Genomic DNA, 19,557 nt, shown 5'->3' on the forward strand with positions numbered 1-19,557 from the left:
AACGAGTGGCATTAGGGCAATTTTAAGCTGCAGTTTGTTATGCAAAAACCGCATAACAAACAAAGGCCTAGTTGAAGAATTGAACACAAATTTGAGCTTTAAAACAATAAAGATAAGATCAATTTTACTCTGATTTTCAAGTATTTCGATAGTCAAAAGCTAGTACGAGATTGCAAATCTTGTACCAGGGGTACAGTAAACAACAAAATGAGTTTCACGCCAAACAGCTGTTTGCAAGCAGAGGCATTGAATGAAACGGTGCGGCGTTCGAGAGAAAGTTGTGAAGCACCGCTCGATTGCACGTGAGCGCGTCGAATATTATATAGTTGATATATTATGTTAGCTAATATCACATAGGATACTGTTAGCGGCTTTAGTATGCTTCGAGATTCTTCTTAGATTTTACTAAATTGAAAAATCGAACTGTCATGTTTGTTTAAGGAAGTAATATTTATTTGCTTTAAACGCACATAACCTATAAAAGTTAGCGGTACTGCTAAGCTGGGGTACGCCCCTCTCAAGCTATGCCCCAAGCATTGAACTATCGCCGGTTTTTAACCGATTTCCTTCGAAAATGAGGTTATTAATTCGTATGTTTTTTTTTTAAATTTATGTTTGGGCATTACTTCAACATATTTGATTTGCAAAATATTTTTTTTTAACCACTGCACTGACTGTTCTTTTTGATGAGAATCGGTCCAATATGGCCGGGCCACAAAATGGCGGATTACATATTTATTCACAACTCTCTCAATATAGGAATCAAATGAGAGGGCTTGACTAGTTAAATACTATGCACTAAAAGCAGCTTTTTTCGTTCGCTGACTATGACAAGTTTCAACTCAAAGATGGCCGCCGCAATTTTTTTTTTTTTACGTATATATGAATGGGTATCAAATGTAAGGGCTTGGCTAGTATAATACTATATCCTGCCAAATTCCGCATCCAAGATGGCCGAAACCACATAATGGCGAATTATATTGTTTTCCCCGCATTATTTTGACGAGTAGATAAGTTACACTATATTAAATGTAGGAGGTACTCGAATTTTAAATTTTAATTATTTTATAAAGTAACTACAGTGTTTTCGAGTTGTAAAAATGTATCATTGTTGAACAAGTGGGACATTTAAAAATACCTGTAACATGTTTACTTGAACCAGTTTAGAGCAATTAATGGTGATAATGAGTGCAGATGGCACCTTATCGACGCCAGGGCCTCGCTCTATGTAAATTTTTGTTTTACTTTTAACAAGTTGTTAATAGGTACCCACGTTAATGTTTTATACGTTGACATCGTCAGAAATCATCGGTCAAAGATGATGACCCCCGTGGCGCAAATAAATGTAAATAAAATTATTTGCGCGAGTACTAATAAAAGTTTAGTAAAATTAAATTATCCATACTAATATTATAATAAATGCGAAAGTGAGTTTGTTTGTCCATTAATAACGCAGCAACGGAGCAACGGATTGGTGTGAATTTTTGCATAGAGATAGTTTATGGGCCGGAGTGTAGTGATATAGGCTATACTTTTTATCCCGCAAAAATGCACAGTTCCTGTGGGAAGATACGCTTACGTTTACGTTTTGTACTTGAATCACTCAGAAACAGAGCAACGTTGGATTGACGTTATTTTTGGCATAGAGATAGTTTATTCAAATTACCACGCGAGTGAAGCCGTGTGTAAAAGCTAGTATTAAAATAATTTTAAATTTCCATTTTTGATAAATTCATTAACTTAGGTCGGCTGGAACTTGGAAGCGATCTATCATAAGGAATAAATTCAAAATTCATTTATTTCAATTCGGCTTACAAGCACTTTTGACGTCAAGTCTGTCTGTTAATAAGTCACTCTATCACAAGATACAATTTCCTTTGTTTACTTTCTATATTAGTGTTTTAAAAATTTTAACAACTTTTCGAAGTTAATAAAAGATTTGAGTTCTCAACAATGCGCTCAAAGCTGATGTGAATATGGGAACATAGCTCAAAGAACCGATGGACGTTCTCCTAAGATGCTGGAATGGCGACCCTGCACCTGTAAATCGCAGCGTAGGCCGGCCTCTCAAAAGGTGGACGTGGATTTTGGAAGTGCCTACAAAATACCTATGTCCAGCAGTGAACGTAAATCAATTGAATCGATAAAGATGACCTTAAAAACAGTTTGGTTTCGCGAAGATAATTTTCGCACTATAACCACAAAAACTAACTGAAGCAATCCGTTACGATTTGCGAAGTTAAAAAATTTCGCACTCGCTCCAGTTTCATAGGCATTTACTTGTGCTATCACTCTCTTTCGCACTCATCACCAACTGTATCTGCCATCTTGCTCGCGGACCGTGACCTACTTGCCCGTACCGACGACGCTAATTCGGATATAAACCGAATAAATTATAGTGTTATAAGGTCACTATACTGGACTCTATTAACCTCATGTACATCTCACAAAGTTGGATTATGCTTTATATTATACGTGTTTGCTTTAAAGATTTTATTGTTTATTTACTCGTATATTTATACTATCAACTAATAATAAAGTTGAAGAGGGTTTTTTTGTTTGTTTGTTTAAACGCGCAAATCTATAGAACTTCCTGACTGATTAGAAAAATCTTGTATTTATAGCCCCCCATATTCTTGAGGAGGGTTATACCGATAATAGTTTTATAGTGATATTAAGGCAATATGATTGTTTTGTTATTGTTTACTCGCGAGGTTTCGGCGACGACGCAGATAACGGGGGCTTGCTGAAAACCAGTGGTGGGCGTTTTAGTATGCATAGACTGAGCCAGCTCCTTTGTCACACATTTTTATTTTAAACACTTTTGACGGCCGACTGGCGCAGTGGGCAGTGACCCTGCCTTCCGCGTTTTAACTTTAACTTAGGCTTAACTCATTAAGGATGAGAAAGTTTTAAAGAAAAGTCCTTACTATGTAAACAATAATTTCATTCGTAAATAGACGGCCGACTGGCGCAGTGGGCAGCGACCCTGCTCTCTGAGTCCAAGGCCGTGGGTTCGATTCCCACAACTGGAAAATGTTTGTGTGATGAACATGAATGTTTTCAGTGTCTGGGTGTTTATCTGTATATTATTAGTAATTTATGTGCATTATATTCATAAAAATATTCATCAGTCATCTCAGTACCCATAACACAAGCTACTCTTACTTTGGCGCTAGTTGGCGATGTGTGAACTGTCGTAGTATTTATTTATTTACTTTTATGACACAAATGTAACTAAAGACGATTTTTCTTTTTTTCTTTCTTTCTTCCTTTTAAATAGCGGCAGAGTAGTTTACAGTTTGCATGGGAAATATATACTTATCTGAAGTAGGTGCTCGGATGATGAGGAACCACTTATTGCGTGTGTACTTATATTTTGCCGGGATAATAAATTCCTATTGTATGTATCATGGGCGTGCATTCGGGGTAGGTGTGCACTAAGCATGTAGATGATATAAAATTGAGAAAAACTCTGGTACACGTTGCTGGGCATTGCCGACCGGCCGACCGGCAAAGTGGTCAGCGACCCAAGGCTGTGGGTTCGATTCCCACAAATGGAAAATATTTGTGTGATGGGCATCAGTGTATGGGTGTTAAACTGTATATAATACGTATTTATATATATATATATATATAACGAATATAATTATGAATTACATAAATATATATGTAATTCATAAAAATATTCATCAGTCATTTTAGCAACACAAGCTACGCTTACTTTGGGACTAGATGGCGATGTGTGTATTGTCATAGTATATGTCGTACCTCAATTTGGTAGGTCGCCTTGTAGAGATCGCTTTTAAGCGCCTAGGCCTAAGGCCGCCTATTGTACCTTTTCTCCTTTATTTTAATTGGATATATATATATATATTTTTAATGCTTGTTTTTTTTAAATTATACAACAATGGTGTACAATAAAGTGTATTTCATTCATTTCATTCATTCGTAGTTTATTATACTTGCAAAAAATGCTTGTTTTTTTTTAATTTGGTGTACATTTAAGTGTATTTCATTCATTCATTCATTCAATGTTTTCAATGAATGTGTGCCGGTAGTGGGCCGGTAATGGGTTGAAAATGATGCTGATGATGTTGTATGCTACATTTATTTATTCAACAGCCACATCCATACATCTTGTAGCTTTGTTCTCTTTTATTTATTTCTGTTTTGTTCTTGTGTGCAATAAAATATTTTTGATTGGTTGATTGATTGATTAATCCACAGTTCTATATAACGCCAAAGTCCATCGGTGCTGCGAACCGAGAACCCAGTTTTTGGTTTCCTAACTCGGTTAGATCAGTTTTAACGACATAGCTGCTTGGAAGCAGGCCACTCCGCTCTCATCTCTCACAAAACAGAAGAATTCTAAAGACTCAAAGTCAAACTTTAAAATGATGTTGGAAAAGGGCAATCTACTAAGTTTCTTGCCGACTCTTCTCAGTGGAATCTGCCTTCCGAACTGGTGGTAGAGTCACTACTGACAGACTTGACGTTTCAAAAGTGCTTATAAAGGAGGCCTAGTTGAAATAAATGAATTTTTATCTGTTGAAATTAATATCTTTGTAACTGTACTGTAGAATAGGTAGCAAATGATTAGTGCTTAGCTTTTATATGACAAATGCATATGGAATGCCTTGTAAACAACGTCGATGACCGCGCGCCTTCTATATCTTATAGGTTATATTATATGCTCTCATAATATATGTATATTATGTTGAAAGTTGCAAATTTAAGTGTGCAAACATTCAATTTTGAACTCTAAGTTTGTATTGCACAAAGTTAAAACCGAATTGATAAATAATCAAACCTATAATAAATAATATTGCAAGGTTTTGGTACGTGCGCGACATTCGGACTTTTATACATATAAAAAAATATATATATATATATTACAACAATACCGAATCGCCATCTAAAATCGCCCCAAAGTAAGCGAAGCTGTACTGAGTACTAAGATGACTGATGAATAAATATTTTATATGAATAATATACATAAATACATATAATATAAAGATAAACACCCAGGCATTGAAAAACATTAATGTTCATCACACAAATAATTTCCAGTTGTGGGAATCGAACCCACGGCCTTGGACTCAGAGAGCAGGGTCGCTGCCCACTGCGCCAGTCGGCCGTCTACTTACGAATGAAACTATTGTTTACATAGTAAGGACTTTTCTTTAAAACTTTCTCATCCTTAATGAGTTAAGCCTAAGTTAACGAGATAATAAATGTTATGTTAACGAGTTACCAAGTTTAAATTAACGAGTGTAGTTATCATAATCATCTCACAATAATTCAAAATATATGTGTGAACGATTTATAAGCGCTTTTGATGGGCCCATTCGAATAAATATACATTATACTACAGAAGTTTTTAGTTTGACCTACTATCGTCGATTTCGGCAACTTTTACTTTTACATGCTAATTTTAAATGTTTTCTTGTTTGCATTAATGAATGATGTGTCGTTTAATTCAGCGTTCGTTACGATAGTTATGTGACTTAGAAAAAAAACTAACCCTAAGTGGGATTAAACAGGGTCAGGTCAGGATTAAATGAAAACATGAATCTTTTTCTGTGTCTGTATATTACCTGTATTTATGGATATTATTCATAAAAATATTCATCAATCAGCTTTGTATCCATAACACAAGCTTTGCTTACTTTGTGGCTAGATGGCGATGTGAGTATTTTCGTAGTATATTTGTTTATTTAGTAAGTGCTTACCCTCGACTAAGCAACAAACATATAATTTCATTTGGTGAACATTGTCGGGTGATCGCCGTGACCCACTTCCGCGGCGCCATTTTGAATACGGCGCGCGCGCCGGTGCCGCAAGCCATTTCACGTGGTATCAACACTTATCTGAACTTTTTATAGGCATGCCACCTAAATATAGAGTGATTCCGCGTTATGGAATGACCACATTCTTACCTTCTTTAAGCCCGGAATATCATGCTGTATATCATTCTTTTGTCCCAACACAATAACATCTTTAATCTAACCACCCAAGTATGCAATGAGGAATTTGAATCTACAAATAACGTAGTAAGCTGTGATAACATAGTGGGTACGGCTTGTTAGATTTGTAAATACTTTTTAATTTTCTTACCGAGTTGAACCAATGACATCTTATGAAGCTTCCCAGATACTGCAGTGCATCGGGCATGTTCGCCGAGGCGGGTTAGCCCGATTTCTTTACTGCTGGGCGCGTATAGCATCAATCAATCAATTCAATCCATCAATTTTATTTATACATCCTTCGGGGAAAGAATACGTAACTCTGGCAACAGCAACCTTCAGGAAGTTGGAGAAGACATGCTTTGTCCAAAATTATCGCATTGGATTTTTATTATAAACTATTAAAAAATATTAAAAACTATTTAAAAAATTATAAATAAAAACATCCACTTCCCCTTTTGGCTTTTTGGCTTTGGGGCTTTTGGAATGCCCAAACAACCGGCTGTCAGGGCTCCAGAGTGAGGAACCTCCTCAAAATACGCGGCGTTTCAAGGACTACTGCCTTCTGTGGGTGGGACCCTTGATCCAACAACCAAGCGGAAGCATGTTAAGATGTTGGTCGAAGCTTTTCGCGACAACACTATTGACTCAAACGACTATCGAAACAATAACAGTCGCTCAACACTCTTATTATTATTAAAGCATACTTCGTTACCACCTCACCTCTCCCGTTAGAGTCTCCGCCCACATGTTGACATTCCGCCGAATCGCAATCGTCGTCGATGCAATTTTGCCTCAAAGTCTTTTGTAATATCAACATTACTGATCAAAGAGTAGGAGGGCAATATCCTACCGGCGTCGTGAATTTTCCAGGTAACTTCTAATTTTGGGTACCTCAAGGCAATCGCGGTAGGCACTTCACGAGAATTATGACTAACCGTGTATTTCGAAACAGAATTAACTCTCTTGTTGTTCATGATGCCTTAGTACCCAGCCTCAGCATAGCGTCTGTAAAAAGTAAAGAAATCATTCGAGGGGTTCAGTTTTTTATAAAAATCCACATGATATTTTAAGTCATTAAGAGTGGAATGACGAGAACTAATACGCGACCTAAAATGCACGGGGCAGCACCGTGCATTTCTCCGTTTCCATTTTTTTTTTTTGCAATATTTGCTTGCATGAATAATCGGAAAACCCTACTTATATGGTATTTATTTATTTCTTTTAATAAATACCTAAGAAAACTTACTCCCCATTTGAGTTTGAGGTAGATGTCATTGATTTCTGTCGAGAATACTGAATCGTGTAAGATATATGGTCAAGCGTAACATTATATCTTTTATTCATACGTTCTTTCATTCACTCATTCAATCAATGCTGATGAAAAGAAGAAACACTTGTTTATGGAGATTGTTATATAGTAAATATCTATATTCATCCTGCGGAAGTCACGATTCCGCAATAGAAAGTTTTAATAGAATATCCGTTTATACGCTACATTTTGATTTGTCGTTCTAATTGCTTTTTATTTATGTCTACTCACTGCCACGATATAGTTGTTTTTTTTTTTTTTGTTTTTCGGAAAACAATCCCAGCGCGGCTAGCATGGGCAGGAGTCATATATCTCCCCAGGGAAAGGATAAAAATTTATCTTCTCCCACGGCTTTATCAACTCTCAGAGCATTGGCGCACACGTGGGCATAATATCCAAATAATATATGTGTAATAAATAAACGGGGATAAACTTCTCTTATTCCATGTTCCCGTGCTTTAGCAGATGGACACGTTAATTTTATCCCCTATTGGGGGATTTAATAGGGGGATTTATTATTTGTGTTTAAAAAGTAGCCGGTTGCTTCCAAGCAACCTTATTAGACCGCCGCGGCTGTTTACAACAAAATGATTGAATTATATTCTATTGCATAGTATTACAATAAATAAACACTCGTAAGTCAAAGGTGCAGTAATGATCAAGTACCTATATCTTAAACTAATATATAAAGCTGACGAGTTTGTTTGTTGGTTTGATTACTCGAACGCGATTATCTCTGGAACTACTGGTCAGACTTCTTTCAGTATCGGATAGTCCCTTTATCGCGGAAGGCCATTTATCATAACGCTGTGACTATACGAGGAACGCACCGATGAAGAATGTTTTAATATCAGGGTTTTTTTTTCATTTTTAGAGTTGAAGTTTCGATAAGATCATGTATGACAAAGTTGTTCCCATTTAACAGTTCTAAAAAAAATCTTTTTATTCCACTACAAGTTAGCCCTTGTCTGCAATCTCACCTGGCGGTAACTGATGATGCTGTCTTAAGATGGTAGCGGGCTTAACTGTTAGGGAGTATTGTAGCCGTACCCCTAATCGGTTTCCAAGCGACATCGCATCGGAACACTTAATCGTTTAGCGGCACGTCATTGTCGTGTGGCACCACTAGTATAGTAATAAAATTATTGCAAACCATTTTGTAATCACTATCTTGGTCACTTAACACAATGCTACGATATTTATAATACGTTGGCATCTAACGCGTAAGTATGACATTTAAAAAAATATTTGCTGAGTTCTAAGGTTAAGGTAGGTGAATAAAAACAAGAATTTTCTTTTTAAACAATAGAAACCCTGTCTGTTATTAAACGTTATAAGAGTAAATACATGTTTTGTTATCAAAATTAAGCTTAATTTGCTATACTCCGCGAAAAGCAGGAGAATCTGTGTGGTGTAATTTATAATTTCTTCAATCCTTATACTCCATACCAAACATATCTTCGGCAATATACAATGAATAATTACTTAACAATTATTCATTGTAAAGTCAACATCTCCTGAGGATGCTTCGGAGCGAAACGTGCGTAGAGGGTACATGCGCAAAAGCACTGCCTACCCTAAAATGTATGTATAACTCGTATTATCATTAGCGTGCACTGGGTCCACTACGGGGCACGAATCTCCCCCCCAAAATGAGAAGGTTAAGGCATTAGTTAACCAAGCTGGTCCAGAACAGATTGGTGGACTCCACTTATCTTTTATCGGGTAATCAGGCATTTTTATATCACATAAACTAATGAAGTTTCCACAATTTAGAAACTTTGACCTTTCTTTCTCTCTACATTGATATTTATAAGTAGTGAATACAACATGATAGATTCTTGGGAAATTATGCATACTTGTAATAAAATATTTGTCGTTCGTGAGAGTATTCGGCTTTTACTTGACATTACCTCATGCGATACGAAATACCTACCTCTGACCTTTCTTCAATATAATGTTTTAAAAGTAAAGATTAAGTATATATACTTTGTTGTAACCTATACTGATATATGTATATTGTAAAGACAGCCGGTTGGCGCGGTGGGCAGCGACTTGCTCTCCTCGTCCAAGGCCGTAGGTTCGATTCCAACAACTGAAAAAATGTTTGTGTGATGTACGAGTACATGAATGTTTTTCAGTGTGTGTGTGTTTATCTGTACATTATAAGTATTTATGTGTATTTTGTTCATAAAAATAATCATCAGCTATCTTAGTTCCCATAACACAAGCTACGCTTACTTTTGGGCTTGTGTGTTTGTCGTAGTATATATATGTAAACTTATATAAATATATATATATATTTTTTTATTTTTTATTCCACTACCTGTTCTTTAAGTTTTCTTTGCTTAAGTTTTAAGTTGAGTGATATAATTAATTATTTCCATCACCTCAGAACATTATAGAGGTCGTTTTGGGTGGGTCTTAGTATTTAAAATTGTTTATATAATTTTTATAATTTTTATTAGTGTTTTTATCTACACTTGGAGGAATTATCAATTTTATAAATTTAAAATGCATATAACACTACTATATAATGTTTTCTCTCTATTTGTAATCAGTAATTAACTATTCGAAAGAAAAAGAAAAAACATTGCATAACTATGCAACCGCTTTACAACATTTATGGTATGGGGGTTTGAGTAGAACGGAAAAGTTGCCAAAAATCTTAGTAACTCTAGACTCCCTAAATCTTATTCCTGCTAAGTTTTAAGGTGATAATTGCAAATGCCGTGTAATTGCGATAAAAAATTGGATCTTACTGTCTCGATTTTAATCTCACAGAGGACCATATTTTCTCAACGCTAACGAATTGAATCCAACAAGTGAAAGCCAACAAAATCATTTGATTATCAGTGCGCGACGCGTTTGAAAAAAAAAAAGAAAAAACTTCCTTTGACAGTATTGTGCAAAGGCAAAGCCAGCACTTACTTAGCTTAGCTGTGTCTGCGAATGGATATTATAATATGTGTTCTATTTTTAAATAATTTATTTTCGCATCATCCGTACGCTCTCTTGCGAAGCCGCGCATGGAATGAGGTCGCCGCGTTCCAATTTTGAATTTTAGACTCTTGATAGGTACATTACTTTCACTGACATTTTGTTTTTTTTTTTTCATAACTACCATACACCAAGGCATCGGTCCATTGTGTTGAGGCTAATCGATTAAAATTCTACTTTTACTTTTTTTTTACTACATGTTTCCGGCGACTTTATCCACGTGTAATATCTGCCTTGGCGGTACTGAAATATGGTACTGTCGAATCGTTTCAAGAAATTTCATCAATATCGAATCAGTAGGATTGGTAGATACACTTAGCATTATTATATTATGCTGCTTGCTCTCTTTGTCGAAATATTAATTTTGTTCTCTTTCGCTCGTGTGTTTAGAGCGAGCGAGCGATTTAGTGTTTAGGTAAGAATCGCGTTGAAATCACATACGGGTAGCTTAGCCCGCTGCTAACTTGACGGCTTCATCACTGAGGTACCATCAGCACGCCACGTAGACAACGGACAACTGGAATACAATTTACATGTCCTCCTGCCAAAGCACGGCACTAGGAAATAACAGGAGTTTACTACCGTTTATCGTTACATCAACCCTTTACAGACCCACAACAGTGCACGGGTCTCCTACCACAATGAGACGGGTATAAATAAGGCAGTAGTCTACCACGCTGGCCGAGTGCGTGCGATTGGTGGATTTCACACACCTTTGAGAACATTATGAAGAACTTTCAGGAATGCAGGTTGCGTCACGATGTTTTCCTTCACCGATGAAGCAAGTGATATTTTAATTGCTTAAAACGCACATAACTTGGAAAGTACGAGGTCCGTGCTGCGATTCGAACTCTGAACCCCGAAAGGTCAGTCGAGCTCCTACACACTGGGCTATCACCACGCTTCGCTTATTATTAAACGTATATTATTTCCACTTGTGTGCCAATGCTCGGAGAGTTGATAAAGCTGTGGGTCGAAGCTAGATCTCCCACCCGTGAAGATGAAACTGCAGTCTAGGGCAAACCTTTAGTGGAATTAGGAAAAAAATTAAATCAAATATCAATTATTAGCAGCCGTGTAATAAAAACAAACATTATATTTTTTATCTCATGCTTTAATTAGTTCCTTGTTCGGATATCGATAGTATTATCTCAGTTTTATCTAAAGTAAACCTGAATCGTTTTCTCTTTACATAACTGAATTAAATTCGCTATCTTTTTGTATTTTATCTCGTTCTCCCTGGTGGTTTCCTGAGATTATTTACTATGTTTATAACATTGGAGCAATTTGTTACGTAACTGCCGCTTTCTTTTACTAATCAGTATTTCTTGCAACTAGGTATATCTTTGTCCGAGTGGACCCGGTACGATCTCCTCTAAATTTTCGAATGCCGGAGAGTTGTCCACACTGTTCTCGAAGATATGTAAAGTCCACTGATCCACACTTGGCCAGCGTGGTGGACTACTGCAGAAACCCTTCTTTCTGACAGGAGACTCGAGTAGTGTAGTGGGCAGGCAGTGGCGTGCACAGAGTTTTTGACCAGGGTATGCATAAAGAAGGCAGATGCCATAAAATGGAACAATCCTTCGCATTAATGAGTTATACAAAAATGTTAGGGTATGCAGAGCTTTTGTGCATGTATCAAGTGCATGCCATTGTGGGCAGGTAATCGGTTAGCCAAATGCAACTTGGTAGACTTTACACGCCTGCAGGTAGCATGCAGGTTTCATCACGATGTTTTCATTAAACTGATATTTCATTGTTTAAATTAAAACGCACAAAGCTCCGAAAAGTAAGAAGTGCATGCCGTTGTTTCATCTCAGCCGAAGCCGAATTTTTCACGTTTTTGATAAGTTTTACTTTGGCTTAGATAAGGTCAAAATTATAATTCAAGTCGGAAACTTCAAGACTGTCTGCTTGTCCTAGGTACAGTCGATCTTCCGAACTGGTACAAAATGGTTTTAAAATATATTAGCTTAAAATAAAATTTTAAATTAATCGAATTTTACCTTTGCAAAACGAAAACTTTACCACAAAACTATCTGGTGTATAAACTCAATATCGAGGTTAATTACGGAGGTTAGCAAAATTTTTATCAATTTTTTCGTGGCCGTGCGAACTGTGCTCTTTTCGACTAATCAAGGTTTATGTATAGACACAATGTTAAACTAACGTTCCGTTAAAGTGTGACCTTATTTTTACACTGCTGTCATAAAGAGACGTAGTTGTGTATTATGTGCCTATGTCAGTTTCTTTACTCCGCCGTAACTTGTGAATGCCTTCTTCTAACGAGATATCTGCTTGAAAAAATCAATATGGCTATCTTATGACGCCATATTTAAATGTAAAATATCGTACGTTTTTGAGGTTTTTTTTTATTTGAAATCACGCGGTTTCATAATTTCTTCCCCTTTCTGATCTCCGACATGAACTCTATGTGTCCTTTGATATATACTTTGAGGTTGTGAATTTGATTTTCTTATAATATAATGCAGAGTTTCCGATTTCGAATTCCCAACAAACTCCTCATCGCTGTCAACGCTGTTTTCATCACTCTTCTCTCCTGCATCACTTCACTGATCTCTAGTACCACTTTAAGCCCCTCAAAACTTAGAAAAGTTAGAGGTTTCTTCGAAGTCCGAACCACTAGGCTAATACCGTATCTGATGATTGCGACGATGAATAAAAAAAAACGCAAGAATTCCAATCAGATGTCAAAGAAGATATTTTGCCATCCTACTAGATAACTTGTCTCGCATCTGTCCAATTATAAATAGAACTATAACCACCGTTACGTGCCACATTTACTGTCTCTTCCACTCACGTGTGAAATCAATAGGCGTGAGTGGGATGAAAAATAATAATCTCGCCCGGTTAGATTGGTTTTTCCCGTAAGGTCTTCGCTGTTTGCGATGCGTGATTTGTCTATGGTCCATCGTGTTATACCATAAATCTTTATTGTAGATGGTAGCTATTTCAGTAGTATTAGAGCTTTTGGTTACAGAGCCCATCAGGTGCAGTAGTAGTACTTTCCCGGAGGAGCTTATGCTTATTTCTGCATAAAAAAAATATACTGAAGATGATGACACTCTACTTAACCCTTTAACATAGTAAATAATGTATGATAGTCCATTCGAACGCACAGTTACCGCCCAATTTATCAAATTATGTTATAATTAAAATTAAATTGATTGAACACTAACACTATGCATCCGAATGCACTATGCGACACCATAGTTATATTTTGGCAAAACGCGTGTTCAAATATTGGATAGAAGCAGGCGTTACTTTGCTTAAAATTAGATAGATAGATAAATTCTTTATTGCACTCTTGTTATTATATATGGGATAAAGATAATAAATATTAGAAATACAAGTCAACATCTCCCGAGGATGCTCCGGTTTCGGAGCGAAATGTGCGTAGAGGGTATCGCCGAAGGTCTGTTTGGTGTGGAGTATAAGGATTGAAGAAATTATAAATTATACCACACGGATTCTCCCGCTTTTAGCGGAGTATAGCAAAATAAGTTTATTTATGAAAATACGCATGTTCGTTACCCAGATCATGTACCAGGCTTGCATAAATATAATCTGATTAATAAACGCAGTTAGGAAATGATAACTATCTCGATGACACAAATAGATGACCTTACACAGAATAGCTCGCGAGTTTGTGTCAATATTGAATAACTAGTGTCGGGAAACACCTGACGTATTTATGCAATACCTATGGTTTGATCATATGTGCATAGTTATTGAATGATTTGGAAAACAAACAAAAGGGGAACAATCTCAGCCGCGTGTATCTCTAGCGTTAGATGTATTCGACATTGGTGTTTGTGTTGGCTTCTTTTAAGGCAACATTGATGATACTCGTTACATACATTTTGCCTTAAAAGCAAATTTGAATAAACCCAGACTTTCAGTATAGTGTGCATTATTCTACTAGTCGAGCCTGTTCATTTGATTCCGATATTGAGGAAGTTGAGAAAAATAAAAATCGTACTAGCCTTAGATGTATTTGACATTGGTATGTGTCTTGGCTTTTTTTTTAAGGCAACATTGATGATAACGTAAATAATGAAAACATGTAATAAACCCAGACTTGCACTATGGTGTACATTATTCTACTAGTCGAGCCCTTTCATTAGATTCACATATTGAGGTAGTTGTGAAAAAAATTGAAAATCGTAATGTAATAAATGCGAAAGTGAGTTTGTTTGTTTGTCCTTACTTAACGGCGTAACTAAGCAAGCAATTAGATTGATTTTTAACATAGAGTAAGTTGAAAGGACGGAGAGTAACGTGGGCTACTTTTCATCCCAGGGAACCTGATGAAAAAAAGGGATTGATTTTCGCATGATTCGAAAGAAAAATCATAATTAACGCGGACGAAGTCGCGGGCAACAGCTAATTAATAGTCCATTACCTAAATAATTAATACCTAAATAAAAAACAAAAAAAAAATCATATCGGTTTTAAATTACAGTGTTATAATACTGATGTGATAAACACAAAAATAAAATAAAAAATACAACCGTATTGATAAGCCCTCCATTTTGTTAGTCGATTAAAAAAGGATAAATCTGGTCGAGAGATATACGACGTATCGCCTTAACCTTAATACCAATTATATGGTTAAACCTCGACTTTAGGTAGTCACCATTAAACCGAAATGAACTTTTAAAACTCGTAGGATTTCTTGGCCGTGCGCCAAGGCGACGTGGAAATATAGTATAGTGTTTAGGTACATTTTTACATTTCTTTCGCCATTAAGAAAGTTAATAACGGTTTGTTTAAATATTAAATGTTCAAAATGTTGACGACGTAATTTATATTACTGTATGTAATTTTGAAATTAGTCCGATAACCTAGTTAAAGGATTAATTGGGTGTTCCGGTCGGTCTGAAGCGCGCGGTTGCCGGTGTAATTGCAGGCTCATGAGGCTTAAAACTGACGACCCAGGTCAGTGGCGTGCACAGGGTTTTCGACCAGGGTATGCAAAAAGCAGGTGCAACATGGCGCAAAATGGAAAAATTCCCCTCCAATACGAGCTATATAAAATACGAGATATATAAATGCTTTCATGTTTGCGCATCACAGTTGCCGGGCATGCAACGTCGCCAAGCGAAAACGTAACGAGGTCTTTCATCAGTAGATTTTACTCCTCACATTTTTCTCATACCGGGCGCCTTATATATGAAAATCGATTCCTAAGGAGTAAATTCTGAACATAATATGGGCCATCCAAATGGGCATACAAAACCAAGATGCCCAAGAAGCTAGCGCTATTTCTTCTGGATTGCAGGTTAAGCAAGTTAAGCCTTACTCTGTTTAATTAACTCCCATTAATTGGACGGCCGATTGGCGCAGCGGGCGGCGACCCGGCTTTCTGAGTCCAAGGCCGTGGGTTCGATGCCTACAACTGGAAAATGTTTGTTTGATGAACATGAAAGTTTTTCAGTGTCTGGGTATTTATTTGTATTTTATAACTATTTATTTATATAAAACAAGCTATGCTTACTTTGGGGCTAGATGGCGAGGTGTGTATTGTCGTAGTATATTTATTTATTTATTTATTTATTATTATTTGTTTATTAACCGTGGTTTACATAAGTAGCCTGATACCATCTTAGAGCATGCTTCAATACTTACCACCAGATGAGATTGCAGTCAAGGGCTCACTAGTAGTGCAATATACGATTAATGAATTGAAGCAGTCCGCTTTGCTCTCAACTCTCATGCCATTGATAAAACTTATGTTAGAATGATATTGAAAAAGTAATCTGCTGAGTTTCTTGCCGGCTTCTACCTACAATCTGCCTTTCAAACCGGAAAAAACAGACGTTTCAAAACAAGACTTGAAGGAAATAAATGAATTTTGAATAAATTTTTTAAATAAAAATAAATGTCTGTAAAAAAATCTTGCAAGACATTACACGGCGTTTGATTGCTTACCTGGTGACAGAAACTCTGGCCTATTTTTTGTTGAAAGAATCAGCCTGACTGTTCAGCGCGGAGATGCAGCCAGTATTCTTGGCACCATTTCACGCTGGCATGACCGTTGTAGTAAATAAATAGTTTAGTTATAAAGTTTATTAATATTATAATTAATATATGTAATAATAATCAATAAATAAAAAAAAAATTATAACATACAAATTAAAAGCTTATGTCTCCACGGTCTCTCACTAAAACCGATACACTTTAAATTAACCGTGTCTCCGCCGCCATTTCGCGTTTCCGTGTGAAATATCAAATGTGGCGCATGGAAAGAATGCCGGTCGGCCGAGGCGGGCCCCCGTGATCTTATCCCATAAGATAGCGGTCCACGTAATAAGTTTCACCGGCCGTAACGGATGACACAAGATTACGGTACCGGCCGGGCACCGACTTTCGAACTCGCTGCGCGGTGCGCACGCGCATGTGCCAAACGCGCTCGGGTGTCTTCGGCTGTCGGGTGAAATACAAACAGAATTCAACTCTATTAACAATATATGTAAAATTCGGTTTGTAATGATTGTATTCTTAATTACTTCCTTGATCACTAGTATTGAGATGTAATGTAGGTTTATAGCACTACAATAAAGTTCCTTTTTGCATGACTGGAAATGCAATTGTTTATTGCAATTACTTAGGGGGAGTTCATAGTACGTGAGAAGTTTAAGGGGGGGGTCTCGGCAAATATCACGCAATTTTTTTTTCTGATTGAAACAAAAAAAAATACTATTTTATTATTTTATTATTCCATTGGTCTTTTTACAACAACAATCCAAGGCGTTAACGTAAGAAACCCCCATTTTTAAAAAAATTCACGTGAGATTTTTTTATTTGTATAAATTTAAATAAAATCTCACATCATCAAAATTTAAAAAAACACCTTACGTAATTTATGGACACAATACACCCGAACTAGTCGCGTTGCGATCATCGCAATTGTTGTTATCGGCTGAATTTACGGCACTCTTGCTAAATACCTTCCGCTATCACTTTTCACTCTTGTTTCGAAGGTACTCATATTATTATAAGTATACGAAAAGGGAAACCGGAAGCGCCAAAAGAAACACACAATCCGCGATAAAAGCAGTAGGTATTATTTCAAATTTTGATTTATCAATAAGTCTATTAACAGTCAACTGCTGGAGTAAAGGGTGTTTCCAACTGGGGGATGTTTGCCCTTAAACATCACGCTGGGTAAACGGGTTAGCGATCGCAGTAGATGGGAGTAGTAGTAGCACATACGACGCTGCTGCCCGCTCCCCGCTATATTTCCTTAGTCGCCTCGTACGACAACCGCGGGTAGAGGGTGGGTGATAAATAAGTCCAGATCTGCCCACGGCCATATTTTCGTTAGTGTTCACGTATTTAGTGTTGATTGACTTTGTGTTATTGTTTATTTGCCATCTAGAAGCTTCTATCTACTAAGTTGTCGCAAACTTTTTATTTAGTACACTGATAATTTATTGCCTGTCATATTAAAGGAAATCGAACTTTATTGCTCGGGTTTACGGTTGCATTCACTTCATCGTGCTATTTTGAGCTTACGACCTTTCAGTTCTAGCTTGGCAATGTATCTTTGTGAAGTGGACTCTATGTGCACGTGTTATGGTTTACATTTGATTGGGTACACTTAATGTGTAATAAGCCGGGAACACATTGTACGTGCCGTAATGTTAGATATTATGGTCAATTGTAAGGTCAAATCAAGTTGTTGGCGACTCTGCGTAAATGTAGTGTGGGGTCGATGCATATCGATGTATTGCTTTAGTTTTTGTTTGTTTACGACGTGTTTTAGTGTAAATGCCGAAGTGTTACAGAAAATGTTTGGTATTTAGCATGTTCGAGTAGCGGTCTACGAAGTTATGGATTCTGTTATGTGATGGTTAAGGCTAAAAAGTAGATAGCTATCAACCATTAATAACATAAAGAAACAATACCAGCAGAGCGTAGATTGTGTTAAGGTTCAAAGGCGACCTTATCATTGAAAAAAAATCCGATAAGTATTGCTTTTTTTTTTAATACCGCGGGAACAGTAGGCCAGGTTTCGCCCGGAAGGTATATGTTGATACGTTATCAACATATACCTACCTGGGCGAAATTTCGCCAGAGGCATGAACTTATTCTGTTCGATTCTTAATTCGTTCGTTAACCATAGTTAATTAGGAGTAAGTAAAGTGAGCTATAAAGCAATGTGCATAAGTTCTATTATACTTTGACGTGCCAGCCCAGTGATACGATTTTCTAAAACGAGTGGTAACACTAGAGACAGATCTATGAACACTTCGCAGGGCTTGCAAGAAGCACGTACAACAAAGTGTCGCTCTGCATCCATCAATGTGCCTGTAATTACACCGGCACCCACATCCTTCAGACCAAAACACAGCAATGAAGAAATGCCAGAATGTTTAGACCGTCAATTCCTAATATTAATTATAAATGCGTTTTGTTTGTTTGTTTGTTGGTTTGTTTGTTGCCTTTACGACCTAACTAAGCAAGTAATCCAGTTTATTTTCCGCATACAGTGATTTAGAAGGACGATGAGAAATATAGGCGAATTTTATCTCAGAAAAACAAGCGGGTCCCACGGGATTTATTAGGAAAATTAAGCTTAATTTGCTATAAATCCGCGAAAAGCCGGAGAATCTGTATGGTGTAATTTATAATTTCTTCAATCCTTATACTCCACACGAAACAGATCTTCGGCAATGTAGGGTACATTGCCGAAGATCTGTTTCGCCTGCTTCTATCCATTACCCACGAGATTTGTAAAACAACCGTTACAAACGCAGATGACGAACGTGGACAGAAGCCAGTTATTATTGCTATACAATACAAAGTGTGCGATTGCGACCGTAGCGTTCTTGTACTGTGGGTGCAGTTCCGCTTGGCGGCACCAGTGTGTACCGTCTTTACGCTAGTACCGTTAGCAGAGAAAGTGGACGCAAAAGTGAAACGAAACTGCGAGGAGAGGTATAAAAATCGCTACCGATACTAACGTGGACTTTAAATATTTTTACCGATTAACATTTTGTAGGGTAATTTGTACCCGCGTTAAAAAATCTTTTGGGAGGTTTTTTTTAACATTTTAAAATACCACAGATATTTTATTTTACCGCGTGAGTAGGTGTATGATTTTTTTTAATTTTTCCAATTCAATATATGTAATTATAATGTATGGTTATATATTATGGTTTATCAATGTATTACATTGTTCTACTAGTCAAGCCCTTTCATTTGATACCCTTTTTGAAGAATTTGTTAAACAATATGTGATCC

At 36.8% G+C, this 19,557-nt stretch overlaps 1 protein-coding gene across 2 annotated transcripts in view; it reads left to right on the forward strand.

Moving 5' to 3' along the window:
- LOC120634817 (ribosomal protein S6 kinase alpha-5-like) overlaps window positions 1-19,557 on the forward strand; it is a 121,504-nt gene that overhangs the window by 71,189 nt on the left and 30,758 nt on the right. The gene's annotated exons all lie outside the window — the stretch shown is intronic.

This window comes from Pararge aegeria, chromosome 25 (genome assembly GCF_905163445.1).
Source record: "Pararge aegeria chromosome 25, ilParAegt1.1, whole genome shotgun sequence".
Classification (NCBI taxonomy): Eukaryota; Metazoa; Arthropoda; class Insecta; order Lepidoptera; family Nymphalidae; genus Pararge; species Pararge aegeria.